Consider the following 21429-nt stretch of genomic DNA (forward strand, 5'->3'; position numbering starts at 1 on the left):
CACCACTTTCAGTCCAGTGACTGAAAAAACACAGTTACGTTTATTGATATCAAACGCCAGTCATCAAAATGTTCAAACCTGGTATCTTCCATACGCAATTTGACATTAATGATCCACCAATTTTCGTCCATAACACAAGCCAAAACTGTCAATTCGTCCATGAATAAAAGCGTAGCGCTCCGTTCGTACTTCACTCACTCTTCATTCCTGCCGTTCTGGAGTTCACATCGGTATGGTGCACATATTAATTTAAATGTTTTGACCAACAAAATAGTCACCCCATCACGTGGACAATCCGTATTCTTTTATTCGTCATCTCCCTGCCACTCGACCGTACGGTTCTGAAAGTCGAAAACAGACTCCCTCTTCGGAAAAGATATCTACAAATACATTGAAACATTTATGTGCAGCTAGACGTGTTGTTTGATTGTACTGACTTTTACTACTAAAGACACTGAAAAGCCAAAAAATCTGGTACACCTACCTAATATCATGCAGGACCCCAGCGAGAACGCAGAAGTGCCGCATCACGACGTGACATGGACTCGACTAATGACTGAAGTAGTGTTGGAGGCAACTGACACCATGAATCCTGCAGGGCTGTCCACGAATTCTTAGGAAGGGGTGGGGATCTCTTCTGAACAGCATGTTGCCGAGGCATCCCAGATATGCACAATAATGATCGTCTTTCGGAGTTTGGTAGCCAGCGGAAGTGTTTAAACTCAGAAGAGTGTTCCTGGAGCCAGTTTGTAGCAATTCTCGACGTGTGGGGTGTCGCATTCTCCTGCTGGAATTACCCAAGTCCATCAGAATGCACAATGGACGTGAATGGATTCACGAGATAAGCCTGGATGCCTACGTACGTGTCACCTGTCGGAGTCGTATCTAGACGTATCAGGGGCCCCATATCACTGCAACTGCACACGCCCCACACCATTACAAAGCCTCCACGACTTTGAACAGTCCCCTGCTAACATGTAGGGTGAGTGGGTTGATGTGGTTATCTCCATACCTATTCACATCAATCCCATCGATACAGTTCAAAACGAGACTCGTCCGACCAGGCAACTTGTTTCCAGTCGTCAAAAGTCCAATATCGGTGTTGGTGGGCCCAGGCGAGTTGTAAAACTTCGTGTCGTGCAGTCATCAAGGGTACTCGAGTGGACCTTCGGCTCCGAAAGCCCATATCGATGATGTTCCGTTGAATGGTTCGCACGCTGACACTTGTTAATGGTTCAAATGGCTCTGAGCACTATGGGACTTAACTTCTGAGGTCATCAGTCCCCTAGAACTTAGAACTACTTAAACCTAACTAACCTACGGATATCACACACATCCATGCCCGAGGCAGGATTCGAACCTGCGACCGTAGCGGTCGCGCGGTTCCAGACTGCAGCGCCTAGAACCGCTCGGCCACCCCGGCCAGCCACTTGTTAATAGCCCAGCATTGAAATCTGCAACAATTTGCAGAAGGGTTACACTTTTGTCACGCAGAACGATTCTCTTGAGTCGTCATTGGTCCCGTTCTTCCACTATATTTTTCCGCTGCAGCGATATCGGAGATCTGATGCTTTACCAGATTCCTGATATTCACTGAATACCCGTGAAATAATCGTATGGGAAAATCCCCACTTCATCACTATCTCAGAGATGCCGTGTCCCATCGCCTGTGCGCCTACTATAAAACTCAATTAAATGTTGATAACCTGCCACTGAAGCACCAGTAACCGATGTAACAACTGCGCCATATAGTTGTTGCCTTATATACGCGTTGCCGACGTCAGCGCCGTATTCTGCCTGTTTGTGTCTCTGTATTTGAATACGCATGCCTATACAAGTTTCTTTGGCACTTCAGTGTATAATGAATAACACAAGACAGTAAAGAATATTTACACAGTCTCCCTACAGCTATATGATTACATCTACTGATTAGCGTAATCCTTGGTTAGCAGAAAGGTACACAACCGAATGTTTCCGTTACGTACATTACATTCTTCTGGTTGCTTACGGCCCCATCCTCTGTTATGCCAGTCCCGCCTGGATATCCGCCCTCCCCCCACCCCGCAAATTCTATAAGTCCCTCCAGATCCTTGAGTGCCATGCACTGAGCCTCACCTTCTGTGTACGCCTCCCGTCCCCCATGCGGATCCTCTACGACCTGATTCCTTTCCCCATCTGCTCCTACTTCTCGAACACATCCGCATACTCTACACTTCCCGCCTCCTTGATCCCCCTCATCCCCTGGTTGCTCCTCTGTTCTACAACCCCCGCCCTCTGAAGCACCTGCACCATTGCACCCCCCCCCCCTACCCTCCATCACTACACTCTTCATCTTTCATCTCCTTTCCCAAGGTGGCTTCCGTCGACTCCCCCCATCCCAGATGATGCCCTCTCTTCCTCCATTTATCCCTCCTATCAATTCTGATCCTCACCGGCCCCTCCCTTCCTCGGTCCTTTTCCTGGGCTCCCTCCCCCCCCCTTCCATCCTGTTTTTCCCTGCCTACCCTCTCTCTGCCTCCCTTCTCACCCCTGAGTCCTTTTGCATTCCCCTCCTCTGCCTTTCCCCATTCCTTCTCGCGTCTGCTCTGCCCCCCAAATGAGTCCTCTCCCTCCATCGGTTCCCCTCCCCCACTTCGTTTTTTCCTCTCCTCCTCTTCCTTTTCCCCTCCTCTGTCCAGGTCGCCCCCCCCCTTCTGCCCTTGGCTGTGGTGTGTCATCTTCATGCCAACTTTTTAGTGCAGTGTTTTCCAATGAGTATTAAGTGTTGTGCGTCTTTTCTGAAGTGTTGCGAACACAAATCATACTGACGCTCGGTGTGATTTTTTATATCTCTTGCGAACAGGGACCAGACTGTCGCTGTGTTCTTTTAATTGTCTGTCTACTATTTTACCTGTCTGCTTCCTGTGTATTCTATTAGCACCGCCAAACCCTTCATTTCATGTTTTAACTTTCCAGAATTTCCCACCGTTTTACAATTTAAGTCACCGTTTTATCGCCTGCTTTTATTGTTTACCTTTTTCTTATTGTTTAAAAAGTCTGTAGGCTGAAGAGCGGCGTACTAAGCTGCTGCCACCCTGCCGCCTTCGTGGGGAATCGAACATCAATAAAGGAAAAAAAAGAACTTTCGGCCTTTTTGGAACACTTTTTAAATGCAAGTACAGAAATAGTAGATTTTAAGAAATATTTTGTTACGTCTGTATATGTAATACTAGGTTTTCTTTCTACACACACAACCTGAATGCGTTCATACCAAAACTCTTGAAATGTATTGAGAAATTCATTTAAAATTGTTACATAATACTCTTATGAAACTACAACAGAAGTAGGGTGAATACTTTTTAATTATAAGTAACACATCACAACGTATGTGAACCCTAGAACACAATGGGTCTAACAGACATTTTCTAAGATTTCCAGTTTTATTGAAAGTATGGTACATAAAATGGTAATCTTTTAAGTGGTAAAGTGATCTAAGTGGATTTCTTGACAGGTGCTGCCACCTAGCGGAGCGCCCCTTCACCAAGTAACAGTTGTAGTTCATTTCTTAGATCGCAAGGGATCTATGTGTCACTTTGATCCCATTCGTTCTAACTTGTTTTGTTTCGCCGGTCACATGTTCAACTTGCTTCTGACTTTAAGCAGCCCACAGGTAGTTAGGCCTAGTTTTTTCCAAGCCGTTTTAAAGTTTCTCAATAAATGTAATCTGTCCGTTTCCACATGAGGAATAACTTTTCAGTACTGTAATATTTCAACCATGAATGAGAAATGGATAACTCAGTGCATGGCCTTTCTAGGGAACACTGATGACCAACTTTCTTACTAAGTTAAAATAGCTATACAATCATACTGAAAACTATCGACAGGAAAAGAACCTTAGCATTTTAAACTAAAGTAATTATTAATAAGCCTGTAAAATGACACTGAAATCATTGTAACATTAGGTTAAGTGAGGTCAACTTTTGTTTACTAAGCATAATATTGCATTGTGCTTTGTAGGCCTACCATACGTTTTAAGAAACCACTCTGATGATGACAAAGACTATGATCCTGGCGAAGAAAGTATTACAAGCAGCAAAGAACTGTCAGGTAATCTGATTTATTTTGTCTATCCATTAAAGAGTAAAGCTCTCTGTTGCTTCTATTCGAAGATCTATGAGATGATAGTACTCTTTACTTCAGGGACCTACTTACTTTATTGCTTTTATACTAAAAGTAGTAAATTTACTATAGCTTCTGGTAGGTCCACAGTCACTCGTTGTGGCACAATCAAATAAACTCTGTAAGTGAACTGAGCAGGATAAAGGAATGATGATTGTGTATTATGCTACTGTTCCTAGAAAAAATTCTTGAAACTTTTTTAGTATTCTCCGTTTGAAACAAATTTTTGCTTCCAGAAAGTGGTGAAGAGTAAGGTGGAGCACTGGAAGACCTACCTGACAACGCCATTCCTCCACAGCGTCAGGGACGGAAAAAACGAGTAAGAAGAGTTACCGCTTGGAAACAAGTACAGAGAAAGAAGCTACGAAACTCAGGTCAGTCATTTATTAACAGAAAACATAAAATACAGAGGAAGAAAGAAACACAACCATACGACCACAACTGTCAGTATAAACGTACTGATAACATCCCTCCACAACAAAGACAAAGAATTTTTCATAGTTGCAAATAGAATTTTTGAACGGAGCAATTATGTTAGTCCGTAAAAAGGAGCAAAGAAATAACTGCAAACAAAAAAGGTGTTTCATGTATATTTAAGCCAGGTGAATACAGAGTATGCAAAACAAATAAAATAATGAGAAACGCAATTGCAAAAAAAGGGGACAACTGGTGGAGTGCCTTTACAGAATCAAAGGGGTAGGAAGGAGCCAATAAATAAAATATCTTACTATAGGATCGAAATGATCAAGGAACATATTAGAAACTTCCATCGTTATCAAAGCCATTATAGTCGGGAAAAGTCGCCAAATGTGAGATATCTTAACTCAGACATAAATTTATCTAAAACGTGTGTTTTGTTCACAAGGTTTTGTAAGGAAGAAAAAAACATTAGCCTAAGAAAGATAGTTTTCTGTAAAAAGATTTCAACGCTGAATTAAAACTAAGTTTTCACAGTTCCCAAAGTGACTCCTGTATAAACTGTGACATACTGCAAATTGTGATAGAAAATGGTACCAATGAAGAAGAAAAAGCTGCAGCAGAAAAAGAATTACATCTGCGAAAAACGGAAGCTGCTAAAGATACAAAAAAGAAATGTAGCGAAACAGATGATAACAACTTGTATCAGTTTCGACCTTCAAAAGCTGATGCCAACTCCAAAAGTTAGAAAATCAAGGCTTACTACATGCGGCAGTTATGGACACACAAAGTGGACATTCACGATCTTAAAACCCAGACGGGGCCTATATACATAGGGCGTGAGAGACAAGCTGGAAGAGGATGTCAAGATATAGCGTCCTGCCTCCCTAAGTATATCAATAGCCTGAGTCCCAATATAAAACACTTAATTGCAATTAGTGATAACTGTAGAGGGCAAACAAAAGCCATTTGATCGCCAAATTTTCACTTTGTATCGTGAGAAACATCCAAACTGAAAGAGTGACATACCATTTTTTGGTGTCAGGCCATTCTTACAATGAATGCAACCAAGACTTCGTGGTCATAGAAATTAAAAAGAAAAAAATCCAACTATCAAACTAACCTGAAGAGGAAAAAATACGAATATCTTAAGGAACTTCTCCAGTTTCTCCTGCCAAAACACCATCAATTCTATACTGGGCTGCCCCATAACATGACAATGGAAGCAACTACACCAGTTGTTGAAGAAGGAGAAGAAACAGAACATGACAACATTTATGATACAGATATTGATGATTAGGTTGTCTTATAGATAAAAACTTTTCAATGTACCCTAAATATTAAGTTAAAGTGTGTTTTCATATTTTTCTATAATAATAAAAGAATTTCATCTAGATACTACCGTCATTCTCATTTCCATTTCTTTAGAAGTAAAGGGATCTAAGTGATGTCTTGTTAAAGGAAGTGCAAACATTTATCTTAAAAAAATATTTAGAAAGCCCAATATCAAGAAAATCAAAAACGTTTTCAAGTGATATTGAATGTATAAGAGTTGAGTAATGGTTTGAAATACAAAAGCATTATTATGCTTTTCATTCCACATAAAAATAATTTTTATAACTTCATCTTTGATTTCCTCAAGATTATTAAATGCACTAAGACCTCTTGTGTTCTAGGGTCCACATATGTAATACATAAAAGGGGAAAACCTAGAAACGTTCTTGACAAACATGGTTCTAATCTTCGCACAATACTCTAATGAACCTTCTGCCAGGCATAGGCTATATATATTTAATATGTCTATTATATTAATGTATATGAAGTATATAAAGGAGAAAAGTTGCTGCCAACAACCTCGAAAATTTATTGACCAGTTTCTCTGAAATTTTTACACGTCACTGCAATAAATATCTGGACAACATATACCTTATATTTGTAATACACATAATATATAAATATATACAATACACAAAGTGAAACATCAGCAAAATTCTCGGAAAGTTCTTCAATTTACTTGCAATTTTTACACGTTACACTAAGTGTGTTCAGATGGATATTATATATGCACAGGGTGGTCCATTGATAGTGACTGGGCCAAATATCTCACGAAATAAGCATCAAACGAAAACACTACAAAGAAAGAAACTCGTCTAGCTTGAAGGGGAAAACCAGATGGCGCTATGGTTGGCCCGCTACATGACGCTGCCATAGGTCAAACGGATAACAACTGCGTTTTTTTAAAATAGGAACCGACATTTTTTGTTACATATTCGTGTAGTACGTAAAGAAATATGAATGTTTTGATTGGACCATTTTTTCAGCTTTGTTATAGATGGCGCTGTAATAGTCACAAACGTATAAGTATGTGGCATCACGTAACATTCCGCCAGTGCGGACGGTATTTGCTTCGTGATACATTACCCTTGTTAAAATGGACCGTTTACGAATTGTCAAGAAGATCGATATCGTGTTGATATATAGCTATTGTGATCAAAATGCCTAACGGGCGTGTGCTATGTATGCTGCTCGGTATCCTGGACAACATCATCTACGTGTCCGGACCGTTCACCGGATAGTTACGTTATTGAAGGAAACTGGAAGTGTTCAGCAACATGTCAAACGTCAACCATGACCTACAACAAATAATGATGCCCAAGAAGGTGTTTTAGCTGCTTTCGCGGCTAATCCGTACATCAGTAGCAGACAAACTGCGCGAGAATCGGGAATCTCAAAAACGTCGGTGTTGAGAATGCTACATCAACATCGTTTGCACCCATACCATCTTTCTATGCATCAGGTATTGCATGATGACGACTTTGAACGTCGCGTACAGTTCTGCCACTGGGCACAAGAGAAATTACGGGACGATGACAGATTTTTTGCACGCGTTGTATTTAGCGACGAAGCGTCATTCAAAACAGCGATAACGTAAACCAGCATAATATGCAATATTAGGCAACGGAAAATCCACGATGGCTGCGACAGGTGAAAAATCAGTGACCTTGGCGGGTTAATGTATGGTGCGGCATTAAGGGAGGAAGGGTAATTGGCCCCCTTTTTATCGATGGCAATGTAAATGGTGTAATGTATGCTGATTTCCTACGTAATGTTCTACCGATGTTACTACAAGATGTTTCACTGCATGACAGAATGGCGATGTGCTTCCAACATGATGGATGTTCGGCACATAGCTCGCGTGCGGTTGAAGCGGTATTGAATAGTGTAACCCCCCCACCATCACTAATCGACCTTAATGACAGTGAAAAATTAAACCGCGTGTACCTAATGGAAATTTGGGAAAAAGCAATCATCACCGAAGTTAATTTGTCGGTAAAGAGGGAGGAAAGGTTTACATCTAAATGAAAGGAAAAATGCAAATGAAACTGGTGGAAATTAATTTTGAAAAGGAGTAAAGTTAATAAAGAAAGTAAATGTGCGGCTGTTACGTTAACAATTAACTAGCGGTAATTAGATATTTGAGATTTGTGGGAAATTACGGTCGCCAGTCCTAAGGACAACTACTATAGTAACTGAAAAAGAAAGGTTCGTGTCGTGTGAAAACTGAACGTTTGTCAGAAGTAATAAATTTCGCTACACTCTGACTTAATTTAGCAAAAGAATTAATAAAACAGGAAAATCGAAAGTTAATTTAGTGACTGAAGTTAATAGTGAGCTTTCTTTCTGAAGAACATCGAAATTTAGTAAAATACGGTTAGTCTTGGACTACCTCAACAATCATTTCAAAATCTACTTGAATCTACGCAATTTTGAAATAAGAGATTTAACTTCGAACTTGAATTAAATGATTCTGAACAATTAACAATAGTAAAATTTAGTACGTACCAAGCTGAGCTGTAGTCACAGGTAAGCTAAAATATGGTAACAAAACTCGCACTCATAATTTGTGCTTGTGTAATCTAAATATTGTAGCCAGCTATGAATACTTTAACTGAACTTTGAAATTAAAGCAGTGAAATAGAATAATATTGCTTTAATGCTGGCGTTTGAATTTCAACGACACTCGGGTTCATTCCGGAAAAGGAAGGGACCCTGCTTGGTAATGCTATTGGGACAATGAGCAACAAAGGTTCATGCTACGCTGCTGTAATTTTGCGATTTGAACAGTTTTAAAAGCTGAGGTCTGCCATACAGTTCTAAAACTTTACGTGCTTCGAGTCTTCCTTGTTGGTTGATTGAAGGTTTGAAGCCGTCGATCGAGGAGGTGGCGACAGTCACTCATTGTCGGCCGTCGCTGTTGCAGAAGCTGGATGTTGGCTCGCCTCCTTCTCGACACGGTCACCAGGCGAAACTGGCTCTTCATGTGCGCCAGCTAATGCTTCCCGTCCGCGACACCGTGTCAGAAACTACCATAGCTAGTCGAGCGCAATTACATGCTGCCAAACACCGAAAGCGCGGCAACTCGCGGGAGCGTCACACAACACACCTGCTCCACTGCACTACTCCAGCCAGACTCTCTCTCTCTTCCCGCGCTCCACGCGACAGAGTTAACACTACCAAAGATCCTAAACACTTTTGTTCTCCACACGACCTATCGATGTATTCGTTCGATAGCATTGTTTTCCCTAGGCCAGACCCAGCGTATAAATACAAATAATATTCACAAAACAACCAATTATAAATCGACATAAATGCATATATATACAAATAGTAAAACAATTACAATATACAAAGACACAGAAATGTTATATCTTTAGGTAACAAAATAAAGAAAAAATTTGCAGTGCAATATATGGAAATAGGAGGATATGCATTTCCGGCGTTACAATAGCATATTTCATGACAGGTGGATTGGTCGTCGAAGCACCATACCATGGCCCGCACGTTTACCGGATCTGACGTCCCCGGATTTCATTCCGTGGGGAAAGTTGAAGAATATTTGCTATCATGATCCACCGACAACGCCTGACAACATGCGTCAGTGCTTTGTCAATACATGTGCGAACATTACGGAAGGTGAACTACTCGCTGTTGAAAGGAATGTCGTTACACGTATTGCCAAATGCAATGATGTTGACGTACATCATTTTGATCATTTATTGCACTAATGTGGTATTTACAGGTAATCACGCTGTAACAGCATGCGTTCTCAGAAATGATAAGTTCACAAAGGTACATGTATCACGTTGGAACAACCGAAATATAATGTTCAAACGTACTTACGTTCTGTATTTTAATTAAAAAAACCTACATTTTATCAACTGTTCGTCTAAAATTGTGAGCCATATTTTTGTGACTATTAGAGCGCCATCTATCACCAAGCGAAAAAAGTGGTCCAACTAAAACATTCATATTTCTTTACGTACTACACAAATTTGTAATAAAAAATGAGGGTTCCCATTTTAAAAAACGCAGTTGATATCCGTTTGACCTATGGCAGCGCCTTCTAGCGGGCCAACCATAGCACCATCTGGTTTCCCCCTTTAAGCAAGACAAGTTTCGTTCTTGGTAGTTTTTTCGTTTGACGCTTATTTCGTGAGATATTTGGGCCGGTCACGATCAATGGACCATCCTGTATACAGGGTGTTACAAAAAGGTACGGCCAAACTTTCATGAAGCATTCCTCACACACAAATAAAGAAAAGATGTTATGTGGAAATGTGTCCGGAAACGCTTAATTTCCATGTTAGAGCTCATTTTAGTTTCGTCAGTATGTACTGTACTTCCTCAATTCACCGCCAGTTGGCCCAATTGAAGGAAGGTAATGTTGACTTCGGTGCTTGTGTTGACATGCGACTCATTGCTCTACAGTACTAGCATCAAGCATATCAGTACGTAGCATCAACAGGTTAGTGTTCATCACGAACGTGGTTTTGCAGTCAGTGCAATGTTTACAAATGCGGAGTTGGCAGATGCCCATTTGATGCATGGATTAGCACGGGGCAATAGCCGTGGCGCGGTAAGTTTGTATCGAGGCAGATTTCCAGAACGAAGGTGTCCCGACAGGAAGACGTTCGAAGCAATTGATCGGCGTCTTAGGGAGCACGGAATATTCCAGCCTATGACTCGCGACTGGGGAAGACCTAGAACGACGAGGACACCTGCAATGGACGACCAATTCTTCGTGCAGTTGACGATAACCCTAATGTCAGCGTCAGAGAAGTTGCTGCTGTACAAGGTAACGTTGACCACGTCACTGTATGGATAGTGCTACGGGAGAACCAGTTGTTTCAGTACCATGTACAGCGTGTGCAGGCACTATCAGCAGCTGATTGGCCTCCATGGGTACACTTCTGCGAATGGTTCATCCAACAATGTGTCAATCCTCATTTCAGTGCAAATGTTCTCTTTACGGATGAGGCTTCATTCCAACGTGATCAAATTGTAAATTTTCACAATCAACATGTGTGGGCTGACGAGAATCCGCACGCAATTGTGCAATCACGTCATCAACACAGATTTTCTGTGAACGTTTGGGCAGGCATTGTTGGTGATGTCTTGATTGGGCCCCATGTTCTTCCACCTACGCTCAACGGAGCACGTTATCATGATTTCATACGGGATACTCTACCTCTGCTGCTAGAACATGTGCCTTTACAAGTACGACACAACATGTGGTTCATGCACGATGGGGCACCTGCACATTTCAGTGGAAGTGTTCGTACGCTTCTCAACAACAGATTCGGTGACCGATGGATTGGTAGAGGCGGACCAATTCCATGACCTCCACGCTCTCCTGACCTCAACCCCCTTGACTTTCATTTATGGGGGCATTTGAAAGCTCTTGTCTACGCAACCCTGGTACCAAATTTAGAGACTCTTCGTGCTCGTATTGTGGACGGCTGTGATACAATACGCCACTCTCCAGGGTTCCATCAGCGCATCAGGGATTCCATGCGACGGAGGGTGGATGCATGTATCCTCGCAAATGGAGGACATTTTGAACATTTCCTGTTACAAAGTGTTTGAAGTCACGCTGGTACGTTCTGTTGCTGTGTGTTTCCATTCCATGATTAATGTGATTTGAAGAGAAGTAATAAAATGAGCTCTAACATGGAAAGTAAGCGTTTCCGGACACATGTCCACATAACATATTTTCTTTCTTTGTGTGTGAGGAATGTTTCCTGAATGTTTGGCCGTACCTTTTTGTAACACCCTATATATATATATATATATATATATATATATATATATATATGGGAAAGGTTCAAATGGTTCAAATGGCTCTGAGCACTATGGGACTCAACTGCTGTGGTCATAAGTCCCCTAGAACTTAGAACTAGTTAAACCTAACTAACCTAAGGACAGCACACAACACCCAGCCATCACGAGGCAGAGAAAATCCCTGACCCCGCCGTATGGGAAAGGTTGTTAGCACTAATCTCGAGATGTTCTTGAATGATTTACTTTAAATTCTTCCACCATACTCTAATAAATGATCAGACGGACATGCCAATTTGTTTTTTACTAAATATGGTATATAAATATACTATATGAAGGGGAAATGGAGTCAGCAAAAATGCAAGAAGTTATTGAACGATTTACTTCAAATTTTTACATGATATTCTAATAAAGTTTTGGACAGACATGAGCTTTGGTCTCTAGACGATTGTAATCACTGAAACTAGTTAACAACATTAGATATAACATAAATTTGTGATCTCGCCTGCCAACTAATTTCTGGATTTTGACTCTGCCTGTTATATAAATTCCTGTTTTGTATAAATCAAAACATCCTTGTGGCATGGTCATTGGGTATTCTTTATTTACTTCTGTAGGAAAGAGGCACGTAATAATCATTGTAACGAAATGAAGCCTAAAAATCGGTTTTGTCTGTTGTTAACTTTGTCTTAATTTCTTCTACATTGTTAGTGTAATGACCAGACGAAATTGCAATCGTTCAGCCACTACTGTGAGTTCTTCGACTGCTCTGCGATGTGGCTCGTTGGATGGACAACAGATGAAATATTTGTTCACACTATCACAGAAATGATAAAAGGATTTGCTTAACGTGATACAGTCTTTTGCCACAGGAGTACTGGATAATTTATGACAGACATTGAATACTAAACCATCATTTGATGCACTAATTAACAAACCATTCTCTTGAAATACAACGTTCAACATTTACAAATGTACATGTCCATCAGATACTTGAGAAGTCGACTACCTATTATCATTCCTTGAAAAAATGAATGTCCTACCCACTCCCCTCCTCCCCCCCTCCTCATCACTGTGGTATTCTGCCAGCCACAAGATCTTCACAATATCCTCGCCAATCCGAGCTATACCCCAGATCCCAGCCCCTTGCCTCAGGCATCATAACTCTGTAGTAAACCTGCACAGAATACCTGTCCCACACATGCCTCACCACCACCTACTCCATTCACATCACAAGTATCGCCTGTCTCTTCACCTGTGAAAGCACTCATGTGATCTACAAGCCGTGCTGTGCTGTGCTGTGTTATATGTGGGCATGACAACCTATAAGTATCATGTCCGCATGAATGGCCATCAACAAACTGTGGCCGTTCCCCCCTTCGACAACAGCTTCACGTTCTGCGCCATCTGGAACCTTCCTACCAACACCAGCATTTTTGAAATGTGTGGATGAGAACTCTCCCTACAACATATCATACATTCCCATAGGACCCTGGCTTCAACCTTCGGTAATCACTGTCCCTACCCTACCCACTCCCTTCCCTGTTCCCACTCCAGCACTACACAGCCTTGGATTCCACCAACACACCCACAGTCTTAGTACTTCCCTCCTTTATCACTCCCTCACCCCATCTTCCATCTAACCTCCCCACTGCACCTAGACGACTTTCTCTCTCCCCACTACGTCCTTGTATGCTCCCACAAGCAGAAGTTTACCGTCCTCTCTCCCAACCTGCTAACACTCTCACACCCTGCTCCAGATTCCTCCTTACCCCCGCCACCCAGACTGCTTCTCCCATCATGTTTGGTTGCTCAAGTCTGGCGTTGGCGGATAGAGACAGTGGTCATGTGTACACTATGTAATCAAAAGTATTCAGACAATGGCTGAAAATGACTTACAAGTTTGTGGCGCCCTCCATCGGTAATGCTGAAATTCAGTATGATGTTGTCCCACCCTTAGCCTTGATGGCAGCTTCCACTCTCGCAGGCATACATTCAATCAAATGCTCGAAGGTTTCTTGGAGAGTGGCAGCCCATTCTTCACGGAGTGCTGCACTGAGGAGAATTATCGATGTCGTCGGCGAGCCCTAGCACCAATTCGGCGTTCCAAAACATCCGAAAGGTTTTCTATAGGATTCACGTCAGGACTGTGTGAAGGCCATTCCATTATAGGGATGTTATCGGCGAGCAACCACTCCGCCACAGGCCATGCATTATGAACGGGTGCTTGATCGTGTAGAAAGATACAATCACCATCCCCAAATTGCTCTTCAACAGTGGGAAGCAAGAAGATACTTAAAACATCAATGCAAGCCTATGCTGTGTTGGTGCCACGCAAGACAACAAGGGGTACAAGTACCCTCCATAAAAAACACGACCACGCCTTAACACCACCGCCTCCGAATTTTACTGTTGGCACTACATATGCTGGATGATGACGTTCATCGGGCATTCGCCATAACTAATGTCTGCCATCGGATCGCCACATTGTGTACCGCGATTCGTCACTCCACACAACGTTTTTCCACTGTTCAGACGTCCCATGTTTAAGCTCCTTCCACCAAGCGATGTGTACGACGTGGGCCTGTACCTTTTTGTGCTGTACGTGTCCCTTCACGTTTCCACTTCAGTATCACATCGGAAACAGTGGAGTGGAAATCTAGCCTACAGACGTATGACACAAGTGAGACCCAATCATCCGACGACGTTCGAAGTCCGTGAGTTCCTTTCTGCTCTCTCACGATGTCTAATCACTACTTAGGTCGCTGATATGGAGACGTGGCAGCACAATGCACCTAATATGAAAAATGAATGTTTTTGGTGGTGTCCGGATACTTTTGATCATATAGTGTATGTGAGTTTATTTGCAATAATGTGCGCTAATTATTTGATATGGACGAAAGCCTTCTAGCTGAAATCTTACAAGTTTAGCATTCTTCTTTTCTGCCTGACTGCGACTGAAAATCTTCACTATATGGTGAGTAGCATTATCACATGTTGTTGTTAAGAAATTTCTCTTCTTCAAAAGCGCTTTTCTTGCCATTACCGGTATACATTTTATATCCTCTGTACTTCGACCATCATCAGTTATTTTGCTCCTCAAGTAGCAGAACTCATCTACTACTTTAAGTGTCTCATTTCCAAATCTAATTCCCTCAGCATCACCTGGTTTAAGTCGACTACAGCCCATTGTGCTCGTGTTCCTGTTATTGATGTTCATCTTATATTTTTCCTTTGAAGACTGTCCATTCCGTTCAACTGCTCACATGCTGTCTCAGACAGAATTCCGATGTCATCGGCAAACCTCAAAGTTTTTATTTTTCTCCATGAATTTTAATTCATACTCCATTTTTTTGTTTTGTTTCCTTTACTTGTTGCTCAACATATAGATTGAATAACACCCCAAGGGTAGGCTACAAACCTGTCTCAATCCCTTCCCAACCACTGCTTCACTTTCATGCCCCTCGACTCTTGTAACTAGCATCTGGTTTCTGTATAAAATGTAAATAGCTTTTCGCTCCCTGTATTTCACCCCTGTCACCTTCAGAATTTGAAAGAGAGTATCCCAGTCATTATTGTCAAAACCTTTCTCTAAGACTGCAAATGCTAGAAACGTATGTTTGCCTTTCCTCGATCTATCTTCTAAGGTAAGTGGTAGGGTCAGTATTACCTCACGTGTTCCAACATTTCCATGGAATCCAAACTGATCTTCCCCAAGTTCGGCTTCTACCAGTTTGTACATTCGTCTGTAAATAATTCCTGTCAGTATTTTGCAACCGTGGCTCTTTAAACTAATAATTCGTCAATTTTCACAGCTTTCGACACCTGCTTTCTTTGGGATTGGAAATATTATATTCGTCTTGAAGTCTGAGGGTATTTCGCTTGTCTCATACATCTTGCTTATCAGATTGTAGAGTTTTGTCAGGGCTGGCTCTCCCAAGGCTATCACTAGTTTTAATTAAATCTTGTCTACTCCAGGGGCCTTGTTTCGAGTTAGGTCTTTGAGTACTCTGTCAAATTCTTTATGTAGTATCATATCTCCCATTTCATCTTCAGCTAAGTCCTCTTCCATTTCAATAATATGCCCTCGAGTGCATAGCCCTTGTACAGACCCACTATAAAATCCTACCACCTTCCTGCTTTCCCTTCTTTGCTTAGAACTAGCTTTCTATTTGAGCTCTTGATGTTCATACAAGTGGTTCTCCTTTCTCCTAAGGTCTCTTTAATTTTCCTGTAGGCAGTATCTATCTTACCCCTAGTGATTTATGCCTCTACACCCTTACATTTGCCCTCCAGCCATCTCTGCTTAGCCATTTTCTCTTGCTCACTCAGATGTCTTTCACTCGAAAGAAATGAATGAATAAGAATCCAGCTGATAAGTAAGACCACTACTGACTATTTATGTTCAGTTGTTCCCACATACTGACCGCACACTTCAGCTTTGCCCTTGAGCTGTAAGCTTGCGATCAGCTAATAGCATATTGGCTGCTGAGACAAACCCCCCTTCTTTTCCCAGAGCTGCCAGCTTATAGCTTTTAAAAGGACGGTCGTGTATACGTTAATGCATCACAGAAGTGACAGGAAAATTGACCACAACCAGACACAGCTTCCTCGCTCTCTTTTACAAATGACATTAACGGGCTCCATGCACAACATTGCACACAGATCAACACTATATTGAAAATTGCTGCGTATTGTTACTGCGCACAATACTGTGTGATCATAAACATTCGGAAGCAGCATGAAGTTAGCCGAATTCCACAGAGGGTTCATGTAAAAGAGTGTTATCAACATTGGTTTCACTTAAAAGAACGAATGAATAATTCAACTGATATGTAAAACTTCAACCGAACAAGTCGATCGTTTTCTATCAATTGACTCAATCGTCAGCTTTCATTCGATTGTTTCCATCACTAACTCCAGACATCACCTGCACCGTCCGTGTGCGTACTTGTGTTGTAGCAACCAAGCCCATTTTTTAAAACAAGGTTTGTGACATCGCTGCAAGATTCTGCATAGCCGCGAGAAATAGAAGTCTACCCTCTTGGACCCTGCAAGGCACTGAGCATGACGCACATGAACCCATCTCTATGGGTTGAACAAAAGTGTCGAAACACCGCGAGAAATGTAGATCTTACCCATGCCTACAGGTTGCACTGTCGTATTTAACACTAACGGTACCTGCGCAATTTTCTCAATACGTTGCAAGCAATAGTCGTGATCAGAACAATGTTCTGTTATTTGTGAGTACATTATTTCACAGCTAAGTGAACTCGAACGTGAACAAATTGTTGGTAGTTGAGTGGTGGGTTCTCCCGTAAACAAGGGATCTGATGTGTGTGGTTTTCATGAGACAAGGTGCCGGATATTTATACAGCGTACAGGGAACGTGAAGAAACATCATCCGCTAAGTCACAACGTGGATCGTGACAGACGGTCGCTGAAGAGGACTGTGACTAAAAGAAGAGGATGACAGCTGCAAAAGTCAAAGAAGAAGTAATGGTACAATCTCGAACACTGTCAGCACCAAAACAACATGATGAGAAAGCTACATAAAAAGGGAATTCCAGGGAGAGCTGTACTCCGAAAACCACTCATCATCTGTATAAATGGCAAGTAACAGGAGAACTTGGCACTAGAGCCATAAAACCTCGAGTGTGGAGCAATGTAATAAAGTAATATGATCGGATGATTTTTGTTTCACACTGTTTCCAACTTCTGACCGAGTTTGCGTCCCGAGAGTAAAACATGGCGGAAGTTCGGTGATTTGTGTAGCCATGTCGTGGTATTCCATGTGCTCCATGGTTACTCTGCAAGGTTGCGCTATTTCTAAGGATTATGTGACTGTTGTCTGCCCCGGGTAGCTGAGTGGTCAGCGCGACGGAATGTCATGCCTAACGGCCCGGGCTCGATTCCCGGTTGGGTCGGAGATTTTCTCCGCTCAGGGACTGGGTGTTGTATTATCATCATCACTTCATCCCCATTGACACGTAAGATGCCGAAGTGGCGTCAACTCGAAAGACTTGTACCAGGCGAACGGTCTACCCGACGGGAGACCCTAGCCACATGGCATTTCCATTTCCAGGTGACAATTTTGGCTGATCACGCCCCTCCCAAGGGAGAATTCCTGCAACAGCGACGCCGTGTTTGAAGACGACGGGACCCTCTTTCACACAACTCGCATCGTGCGCGACTGGTTGTTTGAGCACGAGAATGAACTGTCGCATCTCTGCTGGGCACCACAGTAATAAGACTTCTACATCTACATCTACATCTACATTTATACTCTGCAAGCCATCCAACGGTGTGTGGCGGAGGGCACTTTACGTGCCACTGTCATTACCTCCCTTTCCTGTTCCACTCGCGTATGGTTCGTGGGAAGAACGACTGCCGGAAAGCCTCCGTGCACGCTCGAATCTCTCTAATTTTACATTCGTAATCTCCTCGGGAGGTATAAGTAGGGGTGAAGCAATATATTCGATACCTCATCCAGAAACGCACCCTCTCGAAACCTGGACAGCAAGCTACACCGCGATGCAGAACGCCTCTCTTACAGAGTCTGCCACTTGAATTGGCTAAACATCTCCGCAACGCTATCACGCTTACCAAATAACCCTGTGACGAAAGGCGCCGCTCTTCTTCGGATCTTCTCTATCTCCTCTGGCAACCCGACCTGTTACGGATCCCACACTGATGAGCAGTACTCAAGTATAGGTCGAATGAGTGTTTTGTAAGCCACCTCCTTTGTTGATGGACTACATTTCCTAAGGACTCTCCCAATGATTCTCAACCTGGCATCCGCCTTACCAACAATTAATTGTACTTCAAATCGTTCCGCACGCATACTCCCAGATATTTCACAAAAGTAACTGCTACCAGTGTTTGTTCCGCTATCATATAATCACACAATAAAGGATTCTTCTTTGTATGTATTTGCAATACATTACATTTGTCTTTGTTAAGGGTCAGTTGCCACTCCCTGCACCAAGTGCCTATCCGCTGCAGATCTTCCTGCATTTCGCTGCAGTTTTCTAATGCTGCAACTTCTCTGTATACTACAGCATCATCAGTATTATAGAGCATTTGTGGTCTTCTTTCGAGCTGTGTGGTCGCTACCCACCTCCAACAACGTTACCTGAACTGGCCACTAACTTCCAGGAAGAGCGGTATAAGATTCCCTTGAAAAACAAAGAGAAATTGTATTTACCCACTCCGAGACGACTGGAAGCTGGTTTGAATGCCAGTGGCTTTCCTGTACCGTTTTAGGCATGGAAATGGTTTATTTTTGAGTGTTTCTATGTTTATGACCACGAGGTCTCGGTTAACGCGAGCAGCAAAATAGTGGAACACTAAACCGCAGTCTATGGCACAGATCCTGCCACTGTGTACGAGGAGTTTTTTTAAGTAAGTACCCTTTTGAAATTAAAAATGACGTGCTAAGATATCTGAATAATTTTATTTTTACATGAAAGCCTGTACTTTAATTTACTTTTCTACATAATTTCCGTCAATGTTGAGGTACTTGTCATAACGTTGTACCAGTTTCTGAAGACCCTCCTCATACAAGTCTGCCGCCTGACTTGTTAACCACTGCATCACCACTGTTTTGACTTCGCCATGCCGGCCGGTGTGGCCGTGCGGTTCTAGGCGCTTCAGTCTGGAACCGCGTGACCGCTACGGTCGCAGGTTCGAATCCTGCCTCGGGCATGGATGTGTGTGATGTCCTTATCTTAGTTAGGTTTAATTAGTTCTAAGTTCTAGGCAACTGATGACCTCAGAAGTTAAGTCATATAGTGCTCAGGTCGCACCTGATGAAGGTTACGAGCTACGTGACCGAAATATCGTGCAAGTACGACGCTGATATCCGGCAGACCACCCGACAACCTAAGATGTACATGATGTCTGCTGTTCCTTATGTATATGAACGATTTAGAAGAAAATATGAGCAGCTCTCTTCGGTATTTTGCAGATACTGCCGTCGTTTATCATCTAGTAAAGTCATCAGGAGATCGAAACAAATTTCAAAACGATTTAGAAAAGATATCAGTATAGTGTGAAAATTGGCAGTCAGCCCTAAATAATGAAAAGTGTGAGGTCATTCACATGAATGCTAAAAGTAATCCGTTAAACTTCGGTTACACAAGAAATCAATCAATTCTAAAAGCCATAGGTTCAACTAAATACCTATGAATTACAATTATAAAGAAATTAAAGTGGAAAGAACACATAGAAAATGTTGTGCGGAAGGCGAACCAAAGACTGTTTTATTGCAAGAACATTTTGAAAATGTAACAGATCTACTGAAGAGACTGGCTACTCTACGCTTGTCCGTCCTCTTTTGGAGTACTGCTGCGTGGTGTGGGCTCTTTACAAGACCGGATTGCTTGAGTACATCTAGAAAGTTCAAAGAGCAGCAGCACGTTTTGTATCATCGCGAAATACGGGAGAGAATGTGACTAAATGATACAGGATTTAGGATGGACAACATTAAAACAAAGGCGTTTGTCGTTGCGGAGGAACCATTTTACGAAATTTCAGTCACCAACTTTCTCTTCCGAATGCGAAAATATTTTGTTGACGCTGGCGTACATAGGCAGAAACGATCATCGTAATACAATAAGGGAAATCAGAGGTTGTACGGAATGATACATGTATTCGTTTTTTCCGCACGCTCTTCAATAGTGGAATAATAGAGAATTATTGCGAAGGTGGTTTCATGCACCCTTTGCCAGGCACTGATTTGCACAGTATCCACGTCGATGTACAAGCAGATAATCGGCAGAAGGTGATGAAGGAAAGAACGGTGTGAATCAAATATTGGGGTAATGATTACATGTCGTGTTTTTATTCTACGTAAAAGAAAAATTTGCAGTTACTGTTCGTCCATAGGACGTCATCATCATCATCTCAGTCATACGAATTCACTACTGGTTAAATGCCTCCTTTTTCCCTGCATTGACGTCTTTAGCGACACATATCTATACTGCTAATGTATGTATTTTTTATACTGGTGGATTATTCTACGCAGTTTCACTTCCTTTAGACCCACGAACTTGTAAATACAACAACAGCAGGTCGTTAGGCCTGTTTGTTGTTGATACAACACCAGCCGGTTAACCTCTTCCGACCGGCGCTGCAAACATATTTCACCTTGTGGGCTGGTGTTACCTGAACATTAATTTAGCGAACAAATATTGCCTTGTACGGTGCGGCGGCGCTTTCTGTGAGTCTAATGAAAGGCCGTTAGTCTGTGTGTACTGCGCGCCTGTGCATACACACAACGCCTGGGGCGCGGGTTATCTAATTCACAGACCGCCTTTCACCCACTACTTTGGTAGTCGATGTTTATCCACGACATCATGAGGTGCTGGAAGTCGCTGTAAATTATTTCACACACTGTAACCCGTCAACTGTCTGGCAACGTGTCAAATTGTCAGTGGTAAAATGTACAATTACGCGTGGCTCGTTCACTGCCAAGGAATGACCATACGTGGATGTATGGTACCTAAACTGTAACCACGAGAGGCGTTAAAAAATATTGCGACACATTCTTCTTTCTCGCCCAGTTTCGATTCAAAAAATACGGAATTTCTTGTGGGACATTGTGGTATATTTCCGTTTCAGCCTCTATAGTTTCATGAAGATCAGATGGTGGTGTCGCTATACGTAGCCTTTAAAACGGCGACTGTAACGGAAGTGTGTTCCAAGCAGAGAGCTGGCATTGACTTCCTTATG

Source organism: Schistocerca cancellata, chromosome 3 (genome assembly GCF_023864275.1).
Source record: "Schistocerca cancellata isolate TAMUIC-IGC-003103 chromosome 3, iqSchCanc2.1, whole genome shotgun sequence".
In the NCBI taxonomy this organism is placed as follows: Eukaryota; Metazoa; Arthropoda; class Insecta; order Orthoptera; family Acrididae; genus Schistocerca; species Schistocerca cancellata.